Genomic DNA, 19771 nt, shown 5'->3' with positions numbered 1-19771 from the left:
TTAGCACTTAAACAGTCCAGACTCTCTACAGATGTTTTATGTAGCGTGCTAACATGTTATATTATTTGTGGCTTTTCTACATATAAGTCACAAATGTCAGATTTAGTGGTGGTGCAGGAGAGTAGGATTTATTGCTTGAGGTCTATGGAAAAAAGTAGAAAAGACAAATAGTTCTAAAATGTTTGACTATTGAGTGAACATGCAACCAATGCTCTTTTGGGAATACATTTACTAGCTGTTTGAACATTTGAAATGTTATATGCAGTGGCAAAGTTGCTTATGCCACTAGTAGAAACAGACAGGCACAGATGCTCAACTTCACCTCCTCAAGAATCCAATTTGCTGTTTCTCTCACTATAAATGTGTTCTTCTCTGAAATGTCCAAAGAAAAGCAAATACTGAAACAGTCTCTCGCCGTGGATCAATCCAGTTAAAAGAAATGAACCAGACCAGCACCTAAAACCTTTCACACTTTATTTCATCTCTTCTCTTTTTCCTTCATGTCATGAAATGCTAAAAATCCTTTTCTATCTTTTCACTGCTTGTTGGTGTGTCAAGTATTCAAACCTGAAGATTTAAAACAAAAAAAAAATCCATGGCTGTCTATGAATCAGCAATGTGTCAGTATGTGAGTGGACAAGACAGCCTCTTCACGCTTGGTTAGGTTTTCACTCTCATACTCAGTAGGGCAGAAGGTTATGCCCACAGGCTTTAAATCACATTGGAAGGGTCCTTCTTGCTCAGCAAGGTATTGTTTTTGAGCTTCCAATGGATTTTTTTTACTCTCATAAAAGAAACTTACCAACAGAACTGCTGTTAAATCTGGTCCAGGGCCCATGAGCAGTAACAAACAAATACTGATCCACACTTGTAGTTCTTGTTCCTTTTGGTGCTTTGGGAAGTGCCACACTCGATTAGGCCCAACAAGTCTGCCTAGGTATTACAGCTGACATTAAGGAAGCTGTTCTTCGTCTCTATCAGCACTTCCACACAACCGTGACTCACCAGCACCCCCCCACAATGCATTGTGGCCGAGCCCTGAACGCTCCCAAGAAAATCTCCACTGGCCCGGAGCGACAGCAAGTACAGAGACAGGATTTATCCAGTTTGTGTCCTCAAAGCTCCACTCGCAGTGTTTAGAGGATGTGCACTGTCAGTTGGAACAGTGGGTTAGAGGATAGTTTCTCTTGTGTTTGGCAAGCGTTCTAAGAGGGGAATGGGCTTTGCTATGACACATTTACACTTGATTAAACTACTGTGTTTTCTACTGATGTGTTCTTAGTCCTGATTTAGTGTTGAAGCCTCTACAGGAAGCCTTTCATAAGCTCTTTATATATTGCCAGAAAGATGTAAAGACACAGATGTGTAAAACCTGCTTTGGTAGAAGAACCCTTCTTATTGCTGAGCAGCAGCTCAGAATGAAAAAGTGCACGTGGTTAAAAGTGTTTGGTAATGTTGATTAAGTGATGGGATTATCTCTGCTGAGCGCTTGTTTGAAATTCAGGCAAGCTAGATGCTGAGGAAATGTTTCAGTGTGCAAAACACAGAATGTGAAATTGTAAATCAAAGTGAGTGATGCAGGGATTCATGCTGAGTACATAGATGATGTTTACTAGACGTGAACCCAATGCTTAGCACACACACAAACAGGTTTAGAGTATTTCTGCCTCTCATATTGATCCTATGAATTTCTGTTGTATGTGCTAAATGTAGAAGCATTCTGATGAATTGACATGAATAGCGAAAATTCAAATTGGTAAAGGGTCATTAGAAAAGCAGGGTATAACAGTTTGAAGCTCATAGCATGTAATTCATGTTGTTTGTATTCATCCAGTATCCAGATATCAGTATGGTTTTGAACAGTCTTTATCTTTGCTGTCGCTGGTCTGATATTCAGGCTGAATTTCCATCCATTTATTGTAGTTTGCAGGCTGTGTAGACTGCATATAAACATTCACTGTAGTGTATGGTTAATACCAAGACACATCTGGCCCCATCTAAAGGCTAATGTGTTTTCAGTTGTTTTGAATGGTCAGTGAAAGCGAGGATGAAAAGGTTTGAATCACAAAGAATAGAGGGAGGCACTGAGTGCTTGAACCAGTAATTGGTTACCATTTTGCACTTATCCTTTCTTGAAGTAAACAGGGTTTCTGAATGGGTTTTAAGTTAAATGTCTGAAATAAGGCTTCCAACATGGGGCTTGATGAAACAACAGAAGCTCACACTTTGGTTCACAGAACCCCAATGACTTACATGATGACAAGGTGGGTCAGCGACTCTCAGGAACACCTCCGATGTGATAACCCCACGCTGCGCCAAATGCCTCAATCCCCATCACCTTTCAGAACTGAAGAAATAGATTTGATTTTAGGCGCCTTTCAAAACGCTCAAGGTCACCTTACAGAGAAGAGTCTAAAACAATAAGAAAATATCTGTCAATTTGATTAAACAAATTTAGAATATGTAAAATTACTAAGAACAAAGGAAGTTTTTTTTTTTTAATGTAGAATTTTCTGTTTGTTCAGGATTAATGTTTGAGTGATAGTACGCAAACTTTAATATATTTAAAGCTCCGTACAACCAATGCTATTAATGAAACACACAGCTATTGACTGTATTAACAGCCAAAGAAACACAGCTTGAAAAGAACTGAATAATGTGATCTCCTGGAAATAGCCTCTTTACTGTGCCTTTTTACCAGTTTCATTTTACATTACTATGAGTGAGATTTTATTAATATTTCATGTATCAAAAGCCCTATTTTTCCATTGGACAAGCCACTGTGATGTCACAAAATGCTTTGAAGACCATTCTCTCACTATCCTGTCAGAGATTATGTTGCTAATGATTTGTACACTAGGTATCAAACCTGATAATTTAAATTAAGGGACATGACTTTTTAAGCTGTGTAGGTGCATGGACACCAACAAATGCCATTCTACAATCTCAGTCCATGGCTATCATATGACCAATGCTTGTTCGCAAGATTGCAGGCATGTCCTTAAAAGTCCCTGGTGAAAATAATTTCTGGAAAGAGCTTTTTCTTCTCCTGGGTATAAGCCTAGAACTCGAAAGTGAGCAGACAACTTTGTGAAAGTGTTGTGCTCTCATAGTTTGATGAACCCACTGTGTTCGTTTGTCAGTCTCTTTAAAGGCTTAACATCTTCCAAAAATCCAAAATCCAATTTATTTATATAGCACATTTAAAAACAAAAGGTTTGCCCAAAGTGCTGTACAAAAGCATTTTAAAAACAGGAAACGAAGATGCCTGTCTAATATTTAAAGGCAGCGTATTCCAAAGTTTTGGGGCCATAATTGAAAAGGCTCGTCCTCCTCTACGTTTCAGCCTTGATTTTAGGACAACCAACAGCAGCTGGTCAGCTGATCTGAGGGTCCGTGAAGGAATATAAGGCTGATGTAACTCAGAAAGGTATGGGGGAGCAAGACCATTAAGGCATTTATAAACCAGTGTTAGGACTTTGAAATTAATTCTGTGATGAACAGGAAGCCAATGAAGAGAAGACAGGATAGGTGTTACATGTCCATGCCTTTGGGTACCAGTTAAGAGGCGGGCAGCAGCTCATCTTGCTCATCTTCAGCACGAGCTGAAGATGAGCAAGAGACCCTTGGCTGACTCCAACATAAAGTGCATTACAGTAGTCAAGCCGTGTTGAAATAAAGGCATGTAATACCTTCTCCATGTCCGGTCTTGACAAAACTGGCTTCAGCTTTGCTATTTGCCTCAGCTGCAAAAAGCTTTTTTGCAACACCGAACTAATATGTTTGTTCAATTTAAAATCTGAGTCCATAATGACTCCCAAGTTTGTCACATGCTGTTTGATACAAGACCCTAGCCAACCACAATTTACGAGCAGGTTGCATGAAATATTATTAGGTCTAAATACAATCGCCTCCGTTTTACTCTCATTGAAACTCAAAAAGTTCAGAGCCATCCAAGCTTTGACATCTTCAAGGCAGTTCAAAAGGATATGGATGGAGTCTGGGCCATTTGGTGCAAAAGGCAAATAAATTTGTCAGTCGTCTGCGTAGCAGTGAAAGGATATTTCATGTTTTCTAAAAATAGACCCCAAAAGGAGCAGGTATAATGAAATAAGAAGAGGGCCAAGGGTTGAGCCCTGGGGCACCCCACAAGAAAGGGGGGCTGAGGTGGACTCAAAATTTTCAACTTTAACACTAAACATTCTTCCACTCAAATATGAGCAAAGCCAATCGAGTGCTGCACCTTTGATGCCAACCAGGTGTGTCAAATGGGCATATAAGATGCCTCAGTATTTCACTATTAGTCATAAAACCACTGAATATATGGCTTTTCCCATCAAGCCTGCATGTGCTTTAGAGTTCCTTTAATGGTTTGACATCCTTTCAAATTGCCATTATCAACTTTTCAAAGTTGCAGTCATTATTTCCAGCAGCACCCAGAAAGACGTGACAGGATGAATGCACAGACTAGACAATTTTCCTCCCCTTATGTTTATTCATCCAGCCAAATGAAAATTTCAGAGAAGAAAAGTAAAAGATGATCAAACATGACGAGAGCACTCTGCTGTCTCCCTTTATGTTTGAAATGTATCTTCCCTGATATTGCTTCTTTCTGGGATGAGAATTTAAGATCCAAGTGGGTTCCATCTTGCATCCATTTATCAGCACGGAAATGTTCCTGTTTGCTTTGAGTTAAATTATTTCCACTCTGCCTCAGCTACTCTGTTGGAAAGAAACTGCTTCAATGCTTTATCTTTTTCTGAGGAAATACACTATGTAATAAGAGGTGATAGCAATATTTCAAAAACGAGTCTCTTCGGTCTCTGTGATTTCAATCTATTAGGGAAAAACTTGGTTTGTATTTGCTCGTATAAAAGCCAGACTGGAGATGAAGTGAAGGTGCCTTTCTTTTCATTAGAAAAGAATGAAGCTGCTTGTTTTCCTCTTGTACAAATAAAAAAAGCTGACTGAGTTTGTTGTGTGAAGCTTTATTTTTGCTGCACAAGAAACTTAAGGCTGGCTGGCTGGCTTGCTTGCTTGGCTGGATGTATATAAAACAACAAAACAATCACACTAGGCATTTATCTCAAGTGTTCACCTTGACCTGCATTAGTGAAACAGAGTTACAGTCAAATCACGAGGTCAAAAACTGACATCTATGCTGACATGCTAAATACAACAGAAGGGAGCATGCATACTGTATGGGATTTTGTTGATTTAAAAATCCAGTGTCATAGTTCCTATAATTAAAGATCCAAATGTAGGACTCAAAGCACACTAAATTACCAAAATGAGATTATTAATATGTAAACAGAAGAAAAAAATAAATAAATCCAAAACCAGAAGAAAAAGAAACCCAAAAGCTTTCATCAGGTGCCGGGGGGAAGGAGCCCACTGGGTTATAGATACAGATGCTAAGAGAGAAAGACTAAGTAAAAGGACAGGACTAGTTATACACATTTGCTATTAAGTGAAATGGAGACAGTGTCAGTAGTGTCTTGTTTCCCCCAGCTATATTATATTGTTGAATTATGAACGCTGACCTTAATTGAGGCCTGCAGTTATTTAAGTGTTGTTCTGGGTACTTTTGAGCTCTTAGATGAGTCTCTATGTGCTAGGGGAGTAGGTCAGCCACTCCTGGGAAGGTTCACGACTGTTTCAAGATTCCTTCATTTGTGGATAATCTCTCAGCATAGTTCACTGCATTCCAAAGCCTTAGAAATTTCTTTGTAACACTTTCCAGACTTATAGATGTCAGTGAATTTCTTTCTCAGCTGTTTCTGAAATCATGACATGATGTGCTGCTTCTCGAAAGTGAATGTCTTTGGGCTGTGAAAGGAAGTCGGAGTACCCAGAGAGAACTCATGCAAACACAGGGAGAACATGCAAACTTCACACAGAAAGACCCCGGCCTGATGGTGGAATTGAACTCAGGACCTTGCTGTGAGGCAACAGTGCTAACTACTATGCCACTGTGCTATCCGAACATACAATTATAATGGCTCCTGTTGCACGTCATATCATTATTACATTATGATGTGGTGATAAGTAAAGTGAGGCCATGTAATTTCACTAGCTGGGACCACATCCTCAGAACGATAAGCGAAGAGGGATGAGGAAGTATGAACTGGTGCGGCGGTTTGGGGAAGGCCTCAAAGGGGACTGGCGACGGCTCCCGGGCTAGGTAGATCCCCAAAGAAGGCATCCCCTGTGGAAGTGAAGACTGGGCGTTTTCAGAGGTCTTAGCGATTGTTACGAATGTATAACAGTAGGCTTAGGATGATAAGCGGCTGAGGAGCTGGTTATGTGGTCGGGGTTTCCTTGCGAAAGGCAGAAGTCGTGGCGCCGATGCGGAGGGAATGGCTAGAGAAGAGATTTGGAGGAATCCCAGAAGACGAGAGCACTTGACAAATGCGTGAAAGAAACCATGATCTGGTTACAGGGTGGCCGGATTCGGTGAGCAGTTTGGCAAAGAAGTTGATGCAGCTGAGGTATGTCTTTATCGTGGGAATTTTGATGCACGGAAACCGGAAGGCATAAGGTATTAAGCTGTAACGGTTACAATGTCGAATGACGGGAAGGAAATATTGAAGTTACTATGGAACGAACGGGACGCGTTCCAAGCGGTCCCATAGGTGGACGATGTGCTTGCTGCAAGACTATTTATTATTGCTACTTGGAGACACTGCTGGGTTCCGCGATGCTAGGGTTTAGATTTCGAATGTTGTGGCTGAAAGTGGAGGAACCGGAGTCGGAGCGGCCTCTGCATGGAGGCCAAGAATATGGATTTGTGGGTCACCGCATGGAGGGCATAATGGAAGGAGAGTTGCTACGGTCTTGTTGATTATGTCGACTACGGGGAGATGGTCGGAGTGAAAGAGGACTGATCTTCTTGACCATTCGTGGCCCCACAGAAGGCCGCGATGACTGCCGGATAGAAGAAGGCAGGAACCGCTCGTGGATATAATGGTGAAACTCGGGAGGCCCGGCTGAGGAGAAACCACGTTCTGTCTTAATAGCCCCCGAAGCCAGCAGAAAGGGCGACGCCTGTGTAGAGCTGAATGTCACCGGTGTGTGACGGCCGATCGTCGTAAGAGAAGAGATGCCGTTCCAGTTATCAAGCAGGAGTTGCCAGAGACGGGGTTTGGCTCCGGAGCGCTATTGAGCGTGATAGAGTCGAGGAGTGACACTGCGAGTGAAGCAGGTGGGAGATAAAAGGAGCAGGGAGGAATTATGGGATTATGTGTGTAGCACGGTACGAATGACCCGAAGGGGAGAGCAGCTGATGTTTGGAGCACGTGGGACAAGTGATGCAATAGAGCTATTCAATGGGCAGAGAGGCCTGGAAACGTTTGGTGCCGAGGACTCAAGGGACGTTAAAGGTCCCGCTGTTTGCTCTTCCGACGGTGGAGAGCCGTTCTGGAGCAGACGGATGTCGGAGTGGATAGCCCGTGGGCTGGCAGAGACGAGGGAGGGGAGGCGACCAGGAAATCATCTAGAGATGGACCAAAAAGGCAGTTTATGGTTGTTGGAGGATCTAACATGGAGTGTCGGGGAGTGAGTCGAAGAGCTTGGGGCTGCTTTTATAACCGAAGGTCGGCCTGACTGTGAACTAAAAGGCCTCAAGATGACTCTGAATGGGCACCAGAAATCGGGGTGGATTGGCGAGACATTAAGGCACTCGTGATGTCAGCTTAGGAGAGTCACACACCTCTGCTGGCAAGTATAATGAGAAAAATGGCATGGTTCAGTGGGGTTGTGGGGGAATGCAGGGCGGGAATGGCTGCTGCCGCAAAAGCAGCAAGAGTGGAGATAGCAGCATTGAGACATAGAACAGCCGGAGTCGTTAAAGTTATTGCAGATGGAGCGGCCTCCTAGGTGCATGACGGGCCTGCCCCACTTGTCTAAACCTTGTTGCTAAGGCATGAAGGAAGTGGAAGTCGTGGGTTTGGGAATTCCTGGTACTGGAGCCGGGGTCGAACGGGTAAGAATGGAAGGACGGCGTGAGGGCTGACTCTTGTTTTGGGCTGGGACGATGCAGGCGGAAGCAGGATGTGATGGGGCACAGCACGACTTGCAGGAGAGAGAAGAACGAGCGGCAGAGATGCGACGGTAGAGTTCCTGATCGAGACTGCCCCAGAAAGTGTCTTGGTTAAACTGCCAAAGGCGAGCAGCTGCCTGAGAAGCAAACTGGATTTGGTACTGATAGAAGCCGGTGCTGCCGAATCACAATGCGAGATCGAGTACAATGGACGGGTAGGAGTCGAACTCTTGTCTTCGGGAGGGAAAGGCGGTGCAGAGAATGTCTGTGTACAACGAGAAAGCAAAAGCAAACTCAAGTGGAGTGAGCTCTTTCACCACTCGCAAGTGGAGAGTGTTTGCTAGCGCTGTCCGTAGAAAATGCCGTTTTTACCATTCTTCCCGCTGTAAACAACACTGTTTTATTCGGAAAAAAGCATTGCGTGTATTTCTTATCATAACTTTGCTTTTACGTGGCCCATCGACACAATTCAAAAACTGGTATATAGTTTGAAGTCCGCACTTTCGACCTAAGTTTAAATGGAGACTCTGAGTTGTCGTCTTAAATTGGTCATGTGATTTTGACGCAGAGGGTTAAAATGTGCTCCAGGGTTCCTCTCTTCTGCCAGAGAAGACAGCCTGGTGTCTCCACTTTCCCCCAAGTGACTCCATTCAATGGACTTGGTAGCACATCATATACTGCCTGAATCAGGAATTTTATCCGCTGGGGTTCTGCTTTCCACAGTTCATTCTATGTGACCTTGCGCTCTATAGCTTGCTCCCATCTTGTCCAAGCCCCCTGCAGCCTCAATTGTACCATTTGACTGGTTTGCTTCTCCTCAACTCCTGCTCGCACCTCCTCCAGGATCAGCGACCACCTCTCTTTCCCCTGTGCCTTGTCTTTTTTTTTTTTTTTTTTTTTGCCTGCCCCGTTTGGCTCTTTTGCCATCAGAATTGTTGTCTAAAGGCAAAGAAAGATGCCCAACGGATTTACTTTACCAAATTGACCATCCCAGCCTTGCCGTAATGGTCCATTTGATTCACCTTTTAATGTTTATTTTATTTTCACTTACTGAATACGGGACAGACTTGACTGGGGGAAAGAAGGGGAGAAAGAAAGAGGGAAAGAGAAACAGCTGAGAAAAGGGACGGGGGAGAAGGGCAAAAAACAAAAAACAACAGAATGAGCAGGAAAAAAAATGCATATATCAATCACCTGGATCACCTGCTAAGAAAGAAAAAAGAAAACAAGCAGAAGAGAACAAGAGTAATAGAATAAAGAACATCACAATGATATATGGGAATATGACAGTAAATACTAAATATTAAACATTATTGTGCAGCACATAAGATCAACAGAACACAGTGTGCTTTGAGGTAGGAGCCAAAAAGGGTGTAGTTTGTGGGTGTGATCACCCGTGTGTACACCTGTGAGCATGGACGCGCTTGTTTTTTTTTTGTTTTTGTTTTTTTTAAAAGGTTCCTTCATGCAATGATCTGCTAGAGGGTGTGGGGGGGCCACAGCCCCGTCCTCCACGGCATGAAGCAGGTATGGAGGAGATCAAAACTCCAGACATCCAGAGGCCCCCAGAACACAAGAGACCAAGGAAGACCAACAGAGGGGCAGCCGCGCCACTGTCCCAGAAAGAGCTGAGGAGAGTCCCAGATGAGGGGCTCACTCAGCAGCCGCGGAGCAGAAGCCAGGGGGAATTGCAGTGACGCGCCCGTGAGCTCCGCCGGCAGCCAGCCGTGCCTGAGTGACCGAGCCCCAGGCCGAGCGGCCGGGGGCACCCCACCTCCGAAGTGGCCCGAGCGAGCCCCAGGCTCCAGGCCCCGATAAGTGGCCGCCAAGGAGTGAGCCGGTGTGTACCTGGACGCCCATCCCCGGACACAAAGAACCACCAACGCACCGATGTCTGAGGGAGTCCGCCACTGGCAGGGGAAGTGGTGGTAGGGGGAGATAGGCCTCCAAACCTTGGAGGGCCTAAGATGTCCCCAGAGAGGTGGCGCCTAACACCCAACCTGACATATAGACACAGAAATACAGGCACACACATATACAAACATCCATTCCCACCCTCACGCTCTCATATGCACTTACTCCACACTCAACCAACGTGGAGACAGACATAAAGAGACGCTGTACACACGATCACACTCCCCAAGCGTACTCTACAAACCGGGTCTAGGTACCCTTGCCCCTGGAGGGGGGAACTGCACCCAGACCCAGGTGGTGTTACCCTTTTCCCTGCGGTGGGGGGAGGCAGACCGCCCCGACTCCGCAGCAGCAGGGAGGCCCCACACTCCAGACCGCAGTCGGACGGCCAACCCCTCCTCCTAGCCCCCCCGCTCCAGCAGGTCGCAGAGAATGGGGGTGAGAGAAGACTCCAAACCTCCCTCCACCCGCTCATTGTAGTGTTGATGCATGTGTGTTCTAAGGTGCATTTAAAACCCAGGAGGGCATGGAGCTACCTGCCAGAGAGCAGCAGGTAAGCGCATGGTCCCTCCTGCTAGCCCTCAATGTCTATGTGTATTTAACATTGAGAGGTGGGCAACGACGCCAGGGGTGAGGTGTACACCCTGATGGTAATTTGGACTCCGTGTATCGTGCCCACCGCCAAGATCCTATATGTATGTGTAATGTGAGTAATGTGAATGTCTAAGTTGTGGGATAAAATTGAGGCAGAGGCAGCCAGAAGGGGACGGGGGGGGGGGTAGCCTCCTCTGCACCCTGGTGACATACCCCTACTCCAAGGTCCTGCATGTGTGGGTGGTTGTGGTGGAGCGGGAAGAGGGAGGCAGCTGGAGATGGGGAGGGAAGGAAGGGAGGGGCAAGTGACCCCTCCCTGGGGCCAGCTCCCCCGCTGACCCCAGTGCCTTGTCATAGTTAGGTGTTCTACTGCTACCTAAACCCGCTCTTCCCTGGGCCACTGTACCCACTATCACCCTTTGCTGCAGCCTTGATACTGCAATGTCTACAGCCTCAGCAGCCAGGGAAACCTGGGGGTCACTGGACTCCCGATATTGGAGCAGCTCCCTGGACCGGCTCACCATGAACTCCTCGCTTAGGCTGCTAAAGAGGAGCTTCAGCTTGTTGTTATGACCATACAGAGCAATGCTACTCAGGCTTCGTGGCAGTCCCAGCCACCTGCGCAGAAACCTGCTGATCCTCATCTCGAATCCTTCCGCTGTTGAGATGGGAACTTCATAGACTAAGAGGGGCCACAAAATCCGGGGCAGAATTCCATGCAGATAAATCCAGGCCTTAAACTTGCAAGGAAGGCCAAATTTATCCACTGATGAGAGCCAGGTCTCCAGGTCTTCGTTGGAGGCTGCATCTTTCAGGCTGTGGTTAAATACCTTACCTATGCTCTTCACGGGCGCCTCATTAAGTTTCTTCAGCACAAGCGACCTCGACTTGGTGGGCTTGAACCTCATGCGTGCCCAAGAAATCATTTCATCAAGACCCTTCAGTATCCACCTGCACCCTGGAACAGACGTAGTTGTCACCGTCAGGTCGTCCATGAAAGCTCTGATGGGTGGCTGCCTGACTCCAGACTTGGTGAGTGGCCCTCTACACTGGACTTCTGCAGATTTGACCAACATGTTCATAGCAAGAGCGAAAAGGATGGGCGAGATCGTGCATCCAGTGATAATCCCCTTCTCAAGCCAGTCGGAAGTTGTTGTTCCGGAAGAGACTCTCAGGTGGAAGTCGGCGTAGTAATCCAGGATAAGATTCCTGAACTTTTCTGGGATGTAATACCGGTTCAGTGCCTGTTCTACCAGCTTGTGGGGTACAGATCCGTAGGCATTTGCAAGGTCAAGCCAACAGAATCAGAATACTTTATTTATCCCCAAGGGGCAATTAACAAACAACCGAGCAGCATACGTTGAAGATGGTTCATAGTACTGCCAGGTCCCCTCTGTTCTCCCTGGCTTCCCTAATGAGCTGTGTGACCACATCCGTATGCTCCAGGCACCCTGGAACCTTCGGGATCCCTCCTTTCTGGACTGAGTTATCGATGTAAGAGTTCTTCAGAAGATGTTCTGTCAGTCACTTAGCGACGATGCTAAAGAAAAATCTAAAGAAAATCTTCCATTCAACACAGCAACGAGATGGTTCGGAACTGCTCGATGTTCTTCTCCTCCTTTGGGATCCACACCCCCTCCGCTTGTCTTCACTGGTTTGCTACCTTACCCCTCCTCCAAATCACCCTCATGATTCTCCAGAGTCTAGTCCGTAGCCTCGGACAGTTCTTATAAACTTTGCAAGGTACTCCACTGGGCCCTGGAGCAGAGCTTGCTCTCTTTACCGCCTCCTGGATCTCCTTCCAGCTGGGCTCCTCCCCATCGAATTCCTGCTCTGGTGCAGATGGATCGATCAGGGCGTGACAGGGACCAAGATCTTGCTCTCTACTTTCGTTACTGTAGGTCTCCTTAAGGTAGTGGTCGACCTCTGCTTTAGAGCAGACAAGATACCCACTGCACTTCTCTCCTAGCAGCTGTTTTGTAAACCCAAAAGGATTCGCTAGGAATGCGGCTCGCCTCCTGGCCCTCTCCTTCTTTCTCCTCCTGTGCCACTCAGCTCGCCTTAAGGTCATTAACCTCTTGTGGATTATGCTACGTAATTATGCAAGGGGTCCCCTCTCCTTCTCACTCGCCGACTTAGCTGATATATCTTGTTGGCTCTGTTGTTCATGGTGTAGAGGCTTCGCTGTCCGCTTCTCCTCTTGTCCAAACCTATCATTGTTGTCATTGTCTTTAGGCATTGTTCAACTTGTCCTTTGGCAGTTGCTTGCAGGATGGTATCAACGTCTTCGTCGAACTGGAGCCACTCCTTCTCCTTGCTAGCTTGAGGCCACTTTCCGCGACGGTGTTCTGATGACTTGTGAGCTTCGGGGGCCTGCATCACCTGGAGGCTCCGGGCACTGTGGGGTGATTCTGGGCCTGGTTCCTCCTTCGTCTCACCAGGTGTGCTTCCTGCGTGCTGTGATGCCAACACCTTCTGCTCATACTTCATTTTGGCCTGGTGGATCCGCACGCCATGTCGGTTCTTGCATATCTTGCCGCATATGCATTCCGCTGTCGCTGTCATATTACCATTGCCAAATGTCTTATTTCTTTGATCCATCCGGTGCGATTCCCTTCCACCCCCCCTCTCGGGAATCCCTGGGGGTATATTTCCAGTAGGTTGACTTGTAGCTTTAGTGGGATCTTCCTCTCGGAAGATGCAACTTGGGATGCCACCCCTCGCTGCCCCTATGCCGACTTTCCAAGCTGTCCACTGTCATGGAAATGAGAACAACGGGCATTGGAGAAGGGGGCATTTATAGTCTGAGGTAAGAAGGGGCGTGAAGGAGGAGTGGTCCCGCTCCTGAAATTCAGACGATATCTCCACCAGTTAGCCAGATATATTTCCATGATTCATTGTTTTAAACACCAGTTATGCTTAATTTTCTTGCATGCCATTGTTATGGAAATTTTACCAATAACCTGCAACACACTGTACCAGTGAGCATTTTGAAATTGTTTAATAAACACATTGCAATGTGGAAAGAAGCATCCCAGCCAGAATACTAGGATAATCTCTGAATTGTAGCCGCCAACCTTGCACGTCATGTACAGAGACAGACAAAGACATTCCACAAACTCTTACATGTTGGCCGCTCTCACGAGCAGAGATGGGCAGTAACGCGTTACTTGTAACGCGTTACTGTAATCTGATTACTTTGTTCAAGTAACGAGTAAAGTAAGGGATTACTATTGCAAAATCGGTAATTAGATTACCGTTACTTTCCCGTAGGAACACTGCGTTACTAAAACCGTGATTTTTTTTGCGAGAATGTCTCATGACAGTGACCTAAGCAAGTGCGACGTTGGTGACAGCAGCTGTGTGCAGATCAACAATGGATAATATATCGAGTGCGGGAGAGAGTATGAGCGTGCAGCGTTTAAAGTGTGGAAGTACTGACCTTACTTTGAGTTTGATTCCATAAAAAGTGACAAAAACATTAGCGTCCATCGTGCGTGGGAAGAAAACTTCTTTTTACAGCGAAAAAAACCCCTAAACTTCCAAGCAAGCACCGAGTAGCTACGACGTGATGGGAAACTCACAGAGACACTCGCGCGGATTCTTCAACTGACCGCAGCACACCTGCACCAGGGTAACCCTCCGCCTACCCTGCTCCTGCTTTACAGGTGAAAATAGAGCAAAAGGACCGCTGAGTCTTTGACTTTATTTATTTTCTGCTGTGTTTTACTTGCATCTGTTTGAAAGAGTGAGTGAAAACACAAAAAATATTTTATTTTATGTGCTGGAATGTGTAGAAAATAGGTTTAAATGTTAAACTAATTTATTCAAGTCAGAGAATGTTGCATATAATTAAATGTTTTGCTTGATGCATAAAGTTAAAAGATTAAAACTGATAAAACAAGTTTAAAAAAGAGACTTTTCCATTTGATTACATTTTGTATGATGGATTATGTAGAAAAAGTAGAATTGGGCTGAAAGATCTATCACTTTATCACCTCTTCAGGTTGTAAATCGTGTTTTTAAAAAGTAACTAAGTAACTAAGTAACTAAGTAATTAATTACTTTTGAAAATAAGTAATCAGTAAAGTAATGGGATTACTTTTTGGGGGGAGTAATCAGTAATTAGTTACTGATTACTTTTTTCAAGTAACTTGACCAACACTGCTCACGAGGGGGGCTATACCATCAGCCCCATCCTTAAAAAATATAACATTAACATTCTACATGCATGCATACAATTTGTGTCAGGAGTGATCTTTCTATAGTAAAGTGACATGATTAAAATATGTGATTAATACATCAGAAAAGAAATCTGCCACCACGTAGCCATGTACCAAAATGTTCTTGCCCTATCTTGCTCTCTGTAGAAGTCTTTTTTTATCACAACTTTAAGTATGATGCTTAATGTCTCAAAGCGACATGCATTTCAGCAGCTACTTTTTTGTCTCATTTTCATTAAAAAAAAAAAAAAAACAGCTCTGGCTGACGAAATCAACACTTAAATTAACAGACAAAATTAATCCCACAGTCATGCCGTGTTGGTGGTGATTAACAAAGATTCCTTAAAGAGAATCAGCTCATCATAGTCCAACGTGACTGGAGACACAATTAAGGGTAGAGTTGCATCACCGTGATTTTAAAATACAGCTTGTGTAATTCATGTGGAATATATAACTTTTTTCATTAGCAGTTTGCTTCACATTCATGTGTCAGTTGCACAAACTGCATGAGACCAGACTCACTTCTCCTTCAGGTTTCCTTTAATCCTTCACCAGAAATAAAGTATTCTCATTTAGCTTGAGGCAAAAAGTGTCCATCAAAAACAGGTCACAGCTAAGTCTTTTCTCTTCCCTTTTCCCTTGCTCTCTACTTATACTGCAAAACCTAACCTTCATTCAGCCCTCCGCCTTGGTTGGGAGTCTTCATCAGTGAACATTTTTGAAACCTATGTTAGCATATTTCAGAACATGTTTGAATGCTGCAACCAAGGATATGTGGCAGGCTTCTGTACAAATAAAACTCATTTGCGTTCCTGTATGAGTCTGTGGTCATAGACAGTTAACATGTAGTATGACTTTTTACTTCGGATTAACAGTTTGACCTTTAACTTGGTATCTGTAAGTACACCAGTAACCTCGTGGCCTTTTCTCAGTGATGACACACTTTAGGCTCTGTTTTTCTGCGGTCTGCTATTGTTTTCTTTTTTGTGTTACTGAATTAATATATATGGGAGGTAGCTCTGTGTTTATGCTGATTAGATTGCTGCTATGTTAAAACCTGCTTGCACCATCTCTTATTGCAAATGAATCCAGTTTTTCTAAAGATACCTCTAAAGTGATGTGTTTGGAACGATATATAAACTACTTTTTTTACACATTACAACAGTATGGATTTGCAGTTTGATTTCAGGTGCTTACAGTATTTTTCCTATCTGCATTCAGGTCTCAAAAGGTTGCACAGCTGAAATACAGTTTCAGATAAGAAGAAAAAACATCTGGCTTTTAACAGCTGAACATATTGTTACTTCAGGCAGCATACTGTGTTGAGCTCAGCCAGCTACCAGCAGATCAGCTGATCCAAATGGGAGTCCACATCAGATGGTTGGTTCTGCTGATATCCTTCTGAGCGTGTGGTGGATAATCAGCTTACAGTTGCTGCTTCCTCTCCTAGCGACTCTCACACCTTCTCCCTTGACTCTCTGTCATGATATTCCTGCCATTTTTCATGTCATTTGTCTTGTCTGTTCTGTGAGGGGTTCTTGGTGGTCTTCCGATTTTTTTTTTGCCACATTTTTGGGGGATTTTTTTCACCAACACAGGCTTTCTTATGTTAGCAAAGCAATTGTAAGCATGTTGGTATGCTAATAGTAGCTGTAATTGAATCACAGAGTTGTTAGCCTCAGTTGCGTATTGTATCAGGGGGCTTAAATTATCATACCTAAATATCTAACAATTGTTTACTTCTTAAACCATTTCTGTTATTGAAGACTATATTGCAGTTTAGTTCATTCTTTTCCCGACTGTCCCTAACCCTATTTTCTGAATCCTGTCATAGCCTTAAGAACTAACCACCCAGAAACACTAATGCCAAACATTCACAGGTCATGAACTCTAGACGATGAATGATGCTAAAAACCAACAAAGTAAAATATGAACCTCAGTGTTTCGTGGAATGCTTGTTTTCTTTCCATAGTTGTTGGTCACACAATGTGAGCTGAAATTAGGAATTACCTAAGCATCTATCACAGGTTCGCAGCTGGATTGGCGATGTCTTTATTCTAACAAGGTTCACAGCATGGTGGAGGTTCACGTCTGGAGGGGATAGGTTTGTTTGTCAGAGATGTTTGGGAATCCTTTTTGCGCTCTACTTTTAAACCTCTGCTTTGCTTCCGAGACTCGAAGTGTGACCAAAGGAATACGTTTACTCTGGGGGTGTAGCAAAGTGCTGCCTCAGTCACTGTGGTGGGGTTGCAGGATAAAAGAAAATCTATCATTTTGCACTCAGAACTTTTAACTTCTGGAATATATTAACATGTAATCAAGCAGGGAGAAAGAATAGTGCTTTGTGCACAGCATCCACAAGAAGTCATTCAGGGGTGCTGGTGAAGCATAACAAAAAAAATCGTCTCTCAGTGGAAGGTTTGTATAAATATTATTTATGCAAACAATCATGTTTCTTCATGGGGTTCATGTATAATCAGGCAGTTAATGGCACACGTAATCAAAGGACAGCCTGATATATTTGTTAAATTTTTCAGTAGTGAATATTCTCCACCAGATACAGAGATGGCTGTGTGACACACACAGCTCACTCTCAAATCACCCTAAAGGTACCCTTCAGAGTTTGTAGTCTTTTTTTTTTTCAAGGAAACAAAACGATAACAGTATTTCTCGCCACATCACATTGTCTCTATCCTTGAGCCCCAAAACATGCTGAAAACAATTCTGTCCTTGTAAAATAGTTTTGAAACTGAGTTCCTCCTTTTTCAAGCTGTCATGGTGTTGCATACGATGTTCACATGTCAAAGAGCAATTATAAAGAATGGTTGGCATAGTAAAGGTAAGCTACCCAAGGTCTAGTTTAAACAATGGGTCCATGACTCTAAAATCTTAGTAATGATTTATATAGTTATGCAGTACAGTTTTAGAAATGTGGAAAATTGGTTGCAAATTGCAAAAGCATTGAGGTTGCACCAATTGCATCAGGCCAGTTCAGGCAAGAATACCTAAAATACCTATGTACTGGCTGAGTCACACTTTAGTAAAAATGTTAGTGTTAGTTTGTTTTAATAGCTCTGTCTTAAACATGTGAGTTTTTCTTCCTTGTTGTCGTAGAACTGTGAGTTTCATTGTGGAATGGGACTGTGGTGCAGCAGCTACACACTGCATGCATTGCTTACTCTAGGTCAGGGGTCGGGTTGGGAAGGAAGGGTTAACTGATGGCGCGACCATAGCTGGACTAGCCATTGAGCATACGGTGATTTTTCATTTTTATGGGCCGATGGGTTTTGTTTTGTTTTTGTTTGTTTTTTGGGGGGGGAGGGTTTAACAGTATAAACATTAAGCAGTCTATCTGGGTCAGATATAAACCAAGTTTAGGTGTAGTTTATTTTCGTTGTGCTGACATTTTACAGTCAGTTAACTCGTACTGCTTACTAGCTAGCATGGAGTTTATATACAGCTGGGTGGGTGCTATGATGTTACTGATAGTGAACGTTATTTTATTCATAAGGTTAGTTATTAGAGTTACCAACCATCCCATATTCAGAGTAAATATTACACGTTTCGTATTGAGCCGAAAACGAACGCGATTGTCCCGTACTTCAGCTAGAATGAAACAAAGCTGGAGTTATTCTGCGTCTTTACGCTGTCAGCTGCTTCGTCTTCTCTCATTCTCTCCCCCTCCTTCTCCTGTTGCTACTTCAATCATGATCAATGATCAGCTGATCAGCTTTTCTCTCTTGTTTATCGCTCACTTTGCGCCAGAAAGAGGAAACCAGCGGAGGTCACCCTAAACAACAGCAACACTTTTAAGCTTGATCAGCTGTTGTTAGAATTTATTTAATATTAATTATTAGTATCACCTGATGTTTGCTGGAGCCACAGCTGTAAAAGCTGCTGGTCATGTCGGTTTGGATATGTGGTGAGAGGGAAACATGAAGATGAAACCAGGAGATGTCCTTACTGAATCATCATAGTTGAACAGGTGATGAAGAAGCAGGTTTACCTTTTAGGTGACATGAGTTGAAGGGAAGTTATGAACTGTTTCTGAGAGACAAATAACACCAGGATCTTTTCTAAGTAGCTGAGAGCTGGTAACTGTCACAATGGCCTCGATTGCAGATAACCACAAACAGAGACGGCTCAAACGTTTTGCAGTGTTTATTATTTAGTCAACAAGTGAATTCGTGACAAGGAGTTGCTAACGAAGTAGCTGGGGGTCAGTGGGGGGTGAACGGAGCGGTTGCGTCTGGGGAAAAAAAGAGAACAGGGTTAGGAAGGCGGCAGGTGCGGGGTATCCTAGCAGAGGTGGAACTGACTGATATCGCTTACTGGTGACCGGCATGAACCTCGCTTTGAGGGAGAGGCGGTGGTAGTCCAGGGGTGTAGTGGAAAGGCTGGCAGACCTGAGTTCCGCTGTGTCCAAGGTGGTGAGTGAGGCCGGAGGGCAGGCAGGTGAGGTAGCATAGCATAAGCAGCATGAAAGGTGATAGGAAGGCAGCATCTGCAGACCGTTCAAGTTTCTTTTAGGTGTTCTTTATTTTCTGGCGTCGCCTTTCAACAATTCTCTCAAAAACATCAGAAGCTGTGAGTCAAAATCTCACCTGCTTTATATAGAATTCCACTCACACCTGGATCTCATTAACCTCTACCATTGGGAAAACAGGGTAGACTAAATAACACCGTCTAGACAAAGAAACAGGAATAAAATCATTTTTCCACTTAACAAACTCATTCACCCAACGAAACAGTTTGAAAAGTCACTCTTCACCTAATCTGACTCATGAGGTTATTTTAAATGAAATAAACAATTTTACACAAAATAAACACCCCTTCATTTGGTTACACCCAATTGACATGATCAGTGACATCATATCCTGTAGAATCAGGAAGTACTGGGGTGGCCCTTCCCACATACCTGTTTTACACATAGGACCTGTCCAAAGGAACACACAATGGTAAGTATAACCAAACTACATAAACAAATGAAAGATTCAAA

At 44.1% G+C, this 19771-nt stretch overlaps 1 pseudogene; it reads right to left on the bottom strand.

Annotated features, from left to right (window-relative positions):
• Window positions 1-8590: 8590 nt before the first annotated feature.
• Window positions 8591-19244, bottom strand: LOC146697464 (uncharacterized; annotated as a pseudogene).
• Window positions 19245-19771: the final 527 nt, after the last annotated feature.

Source organism: Copadichromis virginalis, linkage group LG12, assembly GCF_057382275.1.
Source record: "Copadichromis virginalis isolate Kocher_CV1m ecotype Utaka linkage group LG12, C_Virginalis_male_GT1.1, whole genome shotgun sequence".
NCBI classification, from domain to species: Eukaryota; Metazoa; Chordata; class Actinopteri; order Cichliformes; family Cichlidae; genus Copadichromis; species Copadichromis virginalis.
The sequence above is the reverse complement of the archived record's forward strand: the minus strand, read 5'-3'. Positions and strand labels throughout refer to the sequence as shown.